We start from the raw sequence: 11,817 nt of genomic DNA, 5'->3' as shown, positions 1-11,817 counted from the left end.
TTATCACAGAGTACATGCAGAAACACGAGGAGGAGGAGGAGGAGGAAAAGAAGAAGGAGGGCAAGAGGAAAGGTGTCAGGGAGGAGGAGGTGAGTGAAGGAAAGAGGGTACTCCAGACTGAAGAGTCCAAGTTCAATTCAGTTTTATTTATATAGCGCTAAATCACAACATCAGTTTTCTCTTTGTGCTTTCCATAAAGATAAAGAGCAGGTCTAGACCGGACTCTGGGATGTTATTTATCTCCTAGGTCTTTCCATAAAGAGCATGTCTAGACCGGAAACAAAAAGGCCACGCAGATATTCAATCCAAACTTTATTAACACACACACACACACACACACACAGCGTAACCATGGTAATGCAGCAGTGAAACTTAAACACAGACATGCTGTGAACGATGCTTCTGGTTTTACTTAGCTCTCTCCACCATGGCCCCTTACTATCTCACACACTCTGTCTGTTTATCTACAAACGCAGATCAATGGACATGCATGTATTTTTTGGGGGGGTGTTTCAGGCAACCCCCCTTTCAACCAATCATTACACCTTTGTATGCAAAACCTTTACATACAGTTGTGCTCAGAATAACAGCTGTGTTTTTAAAGAAGTGAATAATGCTCAAAATCCTTAGAATAGCTTTTAATTCCATAATACCAATGCATTGGGAACACTGGCCATTCATTTCCAAATCAGAACATTACCAACATTGATCAAGTTTGTGTCCTACCTTTACAGGAAGTGAAGAAAAGGAATATTAGCAGTATTTGCATTTTTCTTTACAAACTCAAATGTTTACTGTATAAACTGAAAAAGGTGTCAGGGTTTGAATCCCTGCACTAATATTTAGTTGCATAACCATTATTTCTGAGAACTGCTTCATATCTGTGTTGCATGGAGTCACCTGTGAACAGGTATTCCAGCCCAGGACCATTGAACTACATCCCATAATCCCTCTGCATTACTGGGTTTGGCCTCAGAAACAACATTTATGATGTCACCCTACAAGTGTTCTCTGGGATTGAGGTCCGGGGGTTGGGCTGGCTCCTCCATAACATCCATCTGGTTCATCTGGAACCAAGACTTTGCTCCTTCCTGGTGTGTTTGGGTCCTTGTCTTGTTGAAAGACCCGTTTCAAAGGCATTTCCTCTTCAGCATAAGGCAACATGACCTCTTCAAGTATTCTGATGTATTGGAACTGATCCATGATCCCTGGTATGTGATAAACAGGCCCAACCCCACAGTATGAGAAACATCCCATAACCAGCATGCTTTACTGTCTTCACAGTGGACTGGGGCTGGATTTCAGTGCAGGGGGGTCGGAGGACAAACTGTCTGTGGCTCCTAGACCCAAAAAGAACAGTTTCCCTCTCATCAGTCCCCAGAATGTTGCTCCATTTCTCCTTTGGCCAGTCAGTGTGTCCTTTGGTTGTTTCCCACGTCGGTCAGGCATTGGATGCCATTTCAAGGTATTTGAAATCATTTTGGCAGAGTAGCTTATAATCTTCTGCACTTCTTTATATGTTTTCCCCCTCTCATATCAACTTTTTAATCAAAGTCCTCTGTTCCTTAGAGCAATGTCTGGAACGAGCCATTTTGCTGAGTATTTCAGTGTGAAATGTACTATAACCAGCATGCACAACATGTTCTTCCTTCCTTCCATCCTTAAATATGTATATATACAGTATATATATATTAAATATAGGCCATAACTTACACCTGTTTCTTTACAGAATCAATCAGCTCACTAATTGACCACAACACTACTATTATTTTCAACATGCTCCTTTCAATTACAAATTCAATTCCACAGAATGAGCAGCATGCAGGTTATGACTGTTGGTTTTCTAGGACTCTACAACACTTACTAGTAAATTATTTGCCATGTAGAAATATCACTTTTACCAAAAAATATGATTTATGAGTTTAGTGATGCTATTATTTTGAACACAACTGTATATCAAAGCTATTTTTTAAACATCTATGACCACGACATATGCGCCTGTGTTTTTCAGAGGCGTCAGTGATGCTCAGCAGTTTTATTCCAGAGCACAGCAGAAAGCTCTGCTGAGCTTCAGAAATGCTTGAGGAAATGGAGCTTGTGTGGACAATACCACATTACACTACCATATTACTTACTTACACAATACTGCTGCCATACAAGTTTGATTTAGCAAAAACAACCTAAAACAGTAGGTCAAAGGTCAACTGGTGCCCCTCATTGCTAATGCCTATCATGAACAATGGTTCCAATTTACTTTACTGGAGAAGAGCTTTTCCAGCAACATGAAGACAACACGGTAACCCCTACAGATACCAATGAGAGCTAAAAATCTCTGGGAAAATGTTACATTTACAACTTTCCCGGCTCAAAAAATCCCGAATGATCCCCCATTTGTTACCGGCTGGCAACAAAATGGAGGCCACACATAAACTGATCAAAAGTAGTTTATCACAAACTAACACTGGATGTTACATTTCCCATAATGCAACTCCATAATAATGATGATGGCAGCTAATTAAGAAAGGTAATGCGTAAGTCAAACAATGTTCCATAGACATGCTCTAAATGTTGTTTCTAGTTTAAGATAGAGCTCTACAGCATGGCACCTCACTAACTCACTCTCTTGGTTTTTCTCTGTTGATAGAAACGGAGAGGAAGAGGAGTCAAACGTCACCGCTGTCAGCAGTGTGACAAATCCTTCTCAACATCTGGATATTTAAAGATTCATCAGAGAGTTCACACTGGAGAGAAGCCGTACAGCTGTGATCAATGTGGGGAAACCTTTTCTCGTAGTAGTTACCTTATAATACATCAACGCATTCACACCGGAGAGAAGCCGTACAGCTGTGATGAATGTGGGGCAGCTTTCACAGTACAGATTACTCTAAAAAGACATCAACAAATTCACACTGGAGAGAAACCATACTGGTGTGAACAATGTAAAGAAACATTTTCTCAGAGGGGTCACCTTAAAGCTCACCAGCGCATTCACACTGGAGAGAAGCCGTACAGCTGTGAACAATGTGGGGAAACCTTTTCTCGTAGTAGTTACCTTAAAAAACACCAGCGCATTCACACTGGGGAGAAGCCCTACAGCTGTGAGCAATGTGGGAAAACGTTTTCTGATTGTGGTAACCTTAAAAACACCAGCGCATTCACACTGGAGAGAAGCCGTACAGCTGTGAACAATGTGGGGAAACCTTTTCTCATAGTAGTACCCTTAAAACTCACCAGCGCATTCACACTGGAGAGAAGCCGTACAGCTGTGAACAATGTGGGAAAACGTTTTCTCAGAGTAGTCACCGTAAAGGACACCAGCGCATTCACACTGGTGAGAAGCCGTACTGGTGTGAACAATGTGGGAAAACGTTTTCTCGGATTGGTCACCTTAAAAGTCACCAGCGCGTTCACACTGCCTCGTTGTGAACATGCTGTTTCCTCCTCCTCATGCCCTGATAGCTGTTTTGTTATATTCTGATCTTCTCTCCACATTGAAGGCTGACTAGCAGTAACTTTATCTTCTGAGCAACATGTATGTTATTGTGGATCAGCTGGACTATGTTCTGCCTGTCCTCAGAACCCTTTAACATTTAGGCACTAATATCGTTGCCTGAACCCATCCTTTTAATAATACATTTTTAAATGTATATTTAAAAAAAAAAAGAGCACAAAAAGACAGTCAGCAACATTTAAGAATGGCTTGTTTATTGCTATATGGTCCAAATTAAATAAAAAAATTTAATGTTTTTGCAGTAAATTGCTGCTTTATGACAAAAACAACTAGTAGATGGAAAAAGGCAGCGCTGGTGTTTTAGTAGCACCGAAGTCCCCGTTACTATTCGGTCCGATAGATACCGGGTGTTAAGTTTTCGGTACACAACCTTAACCACAATGTACCCACTGAGGGAAGGAGAAGGCCCAAAGGAGAAACATTAAGACGTTTAAAGATGTTTTGGTTGGAAAACGTAGACATGTTTGGAACTTTTTTTTTTGTAAAAACCTTCTTCTCATCTCTAGAAACACAACTTTTTTTTGGTTGACAGGAAGTCATTGTAATTTTCGTTTTAGGAATACATTTTTGTCACCCTTATATATTTCTAAACTCTCAAAAGTTGGCAAAAACTATAATCTTTGAGCATTGTGAGTATATATAGTGAATAAGCGCAAATTCAATATTTGTTTAAATTGGTCCTCTCATCATTACAGCATACTAGAAGTTGGCCATTTTTAATTGTGCGCTCTCAAGTTATTGTCGTTTTGTAGTTTAACGTAATGTTTCCTACTTTGTGGAATTTCATTTAATAATCTTTGACATTTCTTATTTTCTGTGACTGAATGTGGTTTTAAATCTGTTGAGGTCTGTTCAGGATGAAAGTAAAGATCCTGATGTCATACAAAATCTTAAAATAGAAAGCAAACAGCTGATTTATTCATCTGACTTGTAAAAGAACATCTGATTGAATTGTTTTAAATGTTTTGCAATGTGGAACAATTAAATACAAAATAAAAGAAATTAAACAAGGCCTCGTGCTGATTACTTGTGACTTGATTTGGCGGATTCATCCTTCCTACCGTTTCTGTTTAACTCCTTAATAAGAGAACGTTTCCATCCACTAAAAGTGCTGAAAGACTCAGATTATTATTCTAACAGTGTGAGAACATTATGGGATTGATCCCTACAGAAATAAAGGTTTTAGTTAAAGAGTAAGATCCTTTTAGTTTAATATGAAACAGCCCCAACATCACCAAACCCACCAAACTCCATGATGTATATGATCACTGTATCTAAAAAGACATTTTATTAACTATGGCATATAAAGAATAGTCTTTTTTTCCATGTACACTTTGTTACTTTTACTTGAGTGAAGAAGTTAAATCAGTACTTCTACCAGAGTATTTTTTAACATAAATAACTCTACTTCAGTACTTTTGGCATCTCTGGATGTTATCTGTCTTTGCGATAATACCACTCTTGAAGAAAGCAAGTTGTCTTGTCAGCAGGATTCAAACCTGCACGGGGAGACTTCAACAGATTTCTAGTCCATCACCTTAACCACTCGGCCACGACAACCTGTAAAGCAAAGCTATGCCTGTTTGCACAAATGTTCGTAAACTTTTCAATTGGTTAGTGGTAGTAAGCAAGCAAAATTGAGCAAATTGCAGATCGTAGTGCCTGTGGATCCACGTGGAGGTAGCTTGATTGATTGATATGCTCCCTTATTTGTACCAAAAAAGAGATCTATCATTTTATCAAATTGGGTAAATAGGTAACAAGTTTAACCTAGGTAACAGGTGTAACCTAGCTAACAGGAGAAGAACATAAACAAGCTAACTTTTAAATGTACCAGAATTATAGACCAATACAACAACAGGCTTAAATGAACTGTTAACATAAATATATGACTTACAGTTCTCAAAGATGCACATGATCTCAGCTGATTATCCTCCGGACAGCTAGTTTCTTTTTCTTTTCTCTCACTATTGTCTCTGTGTACCGTGCGCGCACGCTCGTAGTGTGAAGCATGTGTCCGCAGTAATCTCCGACATAGTAGTCAGTTTGTATTCTTAAATACCAAGTCTCTTGCTGTTCCTTGATTAGTTGGCCACCCCTGCTTTGCATCGCTCCAGGTAAGTAGAAAGCAATCTGTTATGTACCTTTGCATTGCACTAAAATGTCAATATTTGGACCTGAATCCAACAATAACATTACTTGACACTCATATACATTTTCAGTTAAAAAATGTTGGTCAGGGGTTTAGTTACTGTTTGAAAAAGGAAAATAATTGCTAGATGAATTATGATATAATTGCAGATGAAGTATTTATGACCCATCAAAGACGACAAAAGGATACATCAGTTGTCGGGGGTCTGATTTAAAGGAAATGATACTCTTTAAAAGTGTTGGGGTTCTAGCGTTAAACTAATAGTAGTTTTAGATGTTAAAATGTGCGCACAAGAAAGCTGAGGGATTACTGAGGGGAAATGGAGAATGACTAGGTTAACTGAAGATTTTAAATATTGTGAAAATTAACAGAACATATGAACACGTTAAACATATACGGGCATATAACCTATACCTGCAGTCTCAGTCTTTGGATGGTATTGGTAGCGTATGCGCACCGTCATAGTTACCGACAATTTTGTTGATGAATGAGTATTTCACATTGAACACTTAAGATTGGGTGTTCATTTAAAAACGGAATTGCCAGTAAAGATAAAAACAACAGATTCAGCAAGGAGTCTAATACGTTGCCACTAATGACTTTAGTCACTTCACCAAGCTATGTCATAAGAGTATAATGTAACTGATACAAATTCAAGTCAACATATGGTTTGTCTTCCACCTATGTAACATCAGCAAATGGCAGTGGTGGGATTTGAACCCACGCCTCCAGAGAGACTGGAGCCTAAATCCAGCGCCTTAGACCACTCGGCCACACTACCTGCATGCATCAGCTCTCCACATCGTGAGACACACAGGGACCGTAACTAACGGTATATTTGTCAATGTCATTGGAATAAAACTTTCGCAAGGAAAAAGCCAATACTTTATTGGAAAATGTTGTCACTCGTTGTCATTTTTCTCTGGCATTGTTGAGTTTAGAATATTGTAACCAGCATTAAGTGAGTAGGTTTAGGTCTGTGTGAATATGGGGTGAGTATTTGGGCTGAATTTGTGAACATCTTCTTTTGCATATTCACTGTAAAGAGCCATTACTCCTCCAACTGCCAACTATTGTTCCAGAGACAATAGGATATACAGATTTAGATTGCAAGGTAACTGTCCTATACCAAAGACTTTATTGAAATACCTCAAGTGTTCAAAACAGCTTGTCAAAATGGGAAAGGTCATGTTTTTGATTACAAATTCCAGCACAGTTGTTCATTTACCATTCAAAAACCAAAATACAATCATGAAACACATACTACTTAGACAGAATGAACCTGGTCAGACGTGGACCCTCTGGCACAGCCATACTTGGTCAGGACAACACCCCCCTTCTTGATAGGGCCCTTCTTGATGTGCTCCATGCGCACCTGGTCCAGCAGTGGCACCACCATGAGGTCCCTTCCGTTTGCCCCTCCCAGTTGCTCGTAACAGAGAGAGGTCTCCTGCATCCCACTCAAATATGCAGGCAGAGAGACGGCTCATGAAGGTGGGACCAGACGTGAGATTTTTTTCGCAGCCCACGCTCACGTTCAAATTGATAAATGCCGTACTCTGCGTAGGAACCGGCGTACCCCCGTCCTACGCCTGTTTTAGGTCGTATGCACATTTCATAAATGAGGGCCCTTGTGAGCACAATAAAGATTTCTTAAAGAAAGGTTTGTACTTTATAGTTCTAGTTGTTTTCCAGTTCTTCTGGTTACACTTGGCACTATTTCACATGGTTTGTCTGTAGTTCTCTATTCTGTCAGGGCTTAACGCTGTCTCCCACACCTATTTTTTTTTTGTTTCTTGTTATGTCTCGGGAAGAAGTATTGTGCTTTTAGGTCAACCATCCATCTGTACGTCAGAATCAAAAACACTTTATTAATCCTTGAAGGTAGCCTCTGGAAAAAAGGTGCTCCTTCGAGCCGGATTTGAACCAGCGACCTAAGGATTTCAGTTCTATACCTCTACAGTCCTCCGCTCTACCAACTGAGCTATCGAAGGGAGCTGCCATAGCCCCACGCACTTATCATTCTGTGAATGTGAATGTGATAACACGGGGCCCCCCTGGATCTGACACTCTTTAGGGGATGTAGCTCAGTGGTAGCGTGCACGCTTCACAGGTTTTTATGGTTGATCGTATGAAATTCTTTCATATTGGAACTAGTTTTGCTTGAACACTGTGACAACACATATCCTGTACTGGATATGGAGGCACTGATTGTTTGTCTAATCTTCTGGATTTTGTCTATGAAGAAGGAGGAAAAGTCATTGCAGGCCTTGTTAGATAAAAGTTCAGGTGCTACTGGTACTGGAGGGTTTGTTAACCTATCGACAGTAGCAAACAAAGCACGTGAATTATTATTGTTTCCAGAGATAATATCAGAGAAGACCTCCTTGCCTTCGTTAGTTCCAAATTATAAATGCAAAGTCTCTCTTAAGGAGAAAATGCGTTTGGATTGGTAGGAAATGGAGATGGGCGTTGCCAAGAGGAGGCGCCTTTTTGATTGACAAGAAATGGATATGAAGTCTCTCAGGATTGGCCAAAAATGGAAGGGAGCTTTGAGTTTGATTGGTGAGAAAAGAAGATGAGAAAGTGGACAAATATGTTCTGGGTCATGACAAAGCATCTAGGGTTGATCTTAGTGTGTGAATACATAGGTCTCCACACACATTGTTTTTATTAAGATTGACGACCAAATTGTTAGTATTTCCGAAACTTTCCCAACCATTGCAATCGCTTTCATAGCCTCGTTGGCGCTACCCAGAACATATTTGTCCACTTTCTCATCTCCTTTTCTTACCAATCAAACCCAAAGCTCCCTTCCATTTTCTGCCAATCACAAGAGACTTCATATCCATTTCTTGCCAATCAAAAAAGCGCCTCCTCTTGGCAACGCCCATCTCCATTTCCTACCAGTCAAAACGCATTTTGTGCTCAATGGCAGCTTTGCCGCAATCGCAAGAGAAGATGACTCATCGCGGTAGAAAATATTAATAGTTAGATTGTACTATGCATACAATACTATGATGTATTCTGATTATATGTTATGTGTGTTTTACTCTTGTACAGAAGTAGTTTGTTGATTCTCTTATTTCTCTCCTGGTGTAAAAACCTTTGTATAGTCAGTCATTTCTTGTGCTAAACATATTATTCGTTACCTAAAGACATATGTTTTGTTGAGATCAATAATGTAATAAAGTGGCATGTATTATATTAATTGGCTTCATTTCAATATTATTCCAAATTATAGTGTACACACTGCTGAGCATATGACTTGCCTTTATACACCCTACTTCCCGCAAATGATTACTGTATGACATACTAGCTTTTAGAGAAAAGAGAACTAAAATGCTTGGTTTTTACCTGTCATACAATGTTTAAAGAAAAAGAAAATTATTTATTACTAAACAATACTTATTATAAAGACTAACTTTTAATATGACCAAATATAGCACGATTACTAAATATGCAGTACTAAAAGCAGATATATTGTTCAAAAGTCAATCTAAACGTTATACATTATTTGTTTAAATTGTTTTCCAACCTTACTAATATCTTATTCCTCCAAAACTTTGTTTAGTAGAACAATAAAGTTGTGGACAGTGGAATTGGATCTTCTGGCACTAGGTGGGGATCCAACCTAAGATCTGGTGCTAGGTGGGGATCCAACCTAAGATCTGGTGCTAGGTGGGGATCAAACCTAAGATCTGGTGCTAGGTGGGGATCGAACCTAAGATCTGGTGCTAGGTGGGGATCGAACCTAAGATCTGGTGCTAGGTGGGGATCGAACCTAAGATCTGGTGCTAGGTGGGGATCGAACCTAGATCTGGTGCTAGGTGGGGATGGAACCTAAGATCTGGTGCTAGGTGGGGATGGAACCTGTGACCTTTGAATCTACGTTTAAACTTCCCTTATTTCCCAGAAACATTCCATTTCAGCAATTAAATTAAATCTGACTTAATAGAAACTATAAAACCTCTTACACTATGTGTGTAATTTAGCATCTTTGTCATCTTTTCTCTAATTTCTTCTTTTTTTTCCTCCTTTTTCCTCTTTTCCTTCTTCCCTCCCTCTTCCCTTTTTTCCTCTTCTTCCCCCCCCCCCCCTTACAGACTATGTTCCCCAGCTTTGGCGCAGATAGGCAGCGCGTCAGTCTCATAATCTGAAGTCGTGAGTTCAACCTCACACAGGGCAAATACTTCAACAAACAAAAAAAAGCATAACTGATGCTGAAAATACAGTGACTTTCAGGTGGTTGAATCTGGGACAAGCACATGACTGGAAGTTGTTTTTCTGTGATTAAGACAACGAAAGGCATTCTTTAGGGTGGTAGCAAACCAATGACTCATCCAGCATTTAAAAAACGCAGATGTGCCTTCATTAACAATATTGTGTTATCTCATAGGTACTGGAAGCCACCCGTCTCCATTAATGTTTCTTATCATTATTTTTCGTGTGAGTTACAAAATTTGCAGTGAACATTGTACTGTCCAGCAGAAAGACAGCAGGTGTGTTACTTTTCGACTGATTTAACCATAGCAGTGCAATCATTTTGCCCAGGTTTGACTTCCAGCCACCACAGTGGCATTTACGGTTTTGAAGCCATATACAAACATTAAACTTACATGTTTTCACGTTTATTCTTTTATGCAGTGAGATTTTCATCCCAAAAGGATTTATAAAGATAAGTCTAAGTATCTCAGAACAAAGTCAAAAAAAATCTGATAGCTTTAGGGGATGTAGCTCAGTGGTAGAGCTCATGCTTTCCATGTATGCGGACCTGGCATCTCCAGCAGGTATTATGGTAGAGTCTTTAAAAGAGCTGCAGAAGATATTACCTCTGTGGTAACTGGTGGACAGCACAACTAGGACTTTAAACCTACTGTTTTCTGAAAGAGCTGAAGATTTGAATGGTTTAAATAACTGAAAGAGCCAAAAAAAACTATGTAATGACAACTAAACAGAATAGCCTTCCACAATGAAATGTGTTTGAGTACACTAGCTCAGGGGTTCTTAACCTGGGGGTCTGGACCCCAAGAGGGTCGCACTTAATTTCTAGGGGAATAGGTAGTTGGGGAGAAACATTTTAGACTGGGGAATGGGTTTTTTACATTACCAAGTTTGGCACCTGGAACCGAAAAAAGGGTCTGAAGGTGGGTCAAGAACACAAATAAAAATGGAAAGACAATTGAACAGTTTTGTTGTCTGGACAAGGTTGGGCCTCAATGAAGAGTCCTTCTGCAGACTGGTTGCGTCCCCATGTCTGACACAAGTAGAGCGTTACAGCAATTTTAACAAGAGCCACTGTTGACATGTTAGCGACAGCCAGACTCCAGTGGGCACCTCTAGTTTCCAATTCAGTTATGCTTTGGAAATCACACCATGCCCACAGGTGGGGCATTAACAGCTAACTAATATGTAGTCATGTTTTAATCTCACAGAGTTGAAATTGAACCTTCCAACAGAAAAATCTACACAAATGGTGTATTTCCGTCTGGGTAGCTGAATCTTTAAGATGCTTGACTCAATGCAGAGTCTCTAGAATTGTGGTTGCAGCGTGGGGTTGTAGTCTCGTCTCCATTTAGCGGCCGTGTGTGTGACACAAGCTGAGCTTACAGCACAGACAGCTTCCCTAGCACTCACTGGAATAATGGGTGACTCAACTCAGAAGTGGCTATCTGTGAGCTAATGACATCCTGGGTTTATAGTGGCCCATTTAATAAAATATTGGCACAGAAACCCAGTTCATAAGTTTATTCACAAAGTCAGTCAGGAATCAGTGGTTGAATTTACATTCCTTTTGAAAAAGGACTCGTGAATCTTCCCAAGGGTTACATAAACGGAGAGGTGCACTTAAGTTCCTGAAATATAAAAAGCAAACAATAGTGCATCTTTTTTAACATTTGACATTGATGCACTGGGGCAAACCTGTGTTGGGCTTTAAAGTGTTTTTCCCCTGAGTTTCAAACACAACTGAAGTCTACATACACTTGCCTTGGGTTCAGAGTGGAATCACAGTCGCTAGCAGCAGCGTTGCCTTTGACAGCAGCAGTGTTGCGGTCTTGCACGTGTACGTCCCAGGAGCATTCCAGGAAGTAGTTAATCCTCCGACGGTCTAAAGTGACAGGAAACAGAAACTCAGACATGTGAGCACCAATAA

The 11,817-nt window shown here is 39.9% G+C and overlaps 2 non-coding genes across 2 annotated transcripts; both read right to left on the bottom strand.

The window, feature by feature from the left end:
• Positions 1–6,362: 6,362 nt before the first annotated feature.
• Positions 6,363–6,444, bottom strand: trnal-uag (transfer RNA leucine (anticodon UAG)). Its single transcript has one exon. It is a non-coding gene; the product is annotated as a tRNA-Leu (tRNA).
• A 1,125-nt stretch (positions 6,445–7,569) lies between these two features.
• Positions 7,570–7,657, bottom strand: trnay-gua (transfer RNA tyrosine (anticodon GUA)). The gene is given in 2 exon segments: positions 7,570–7,605; positions 7,621–7,657. It is a non-coding gene; the product is annotated as a tRNA-Tyr (tRNA).
• Positions 7,658–11,817: the final 4,160 nt, after the last annotated feature.

Source organism: Etheostoma spectabile, unplaced genomic scaffold, assembly GCF_008692095.1.
Source record: "Etheostoma spectabile isolate EspeVRDwgs_2016 unplaced genomic scaffold, UIUC_Espe_1.0 scaffold00002527, whole genome shotgun sequence".
Lineage (NCBI taxonomy): Eukaryota > Metazoa > Chordata > Actinopteri > Perciformes > Percidae > Etheostoma > Etheostoma spectabile.
Note: the sequence above shows the minus strand (reverse complement) of the source record. Positions and strands in the feature narration are given on the sequence as shown.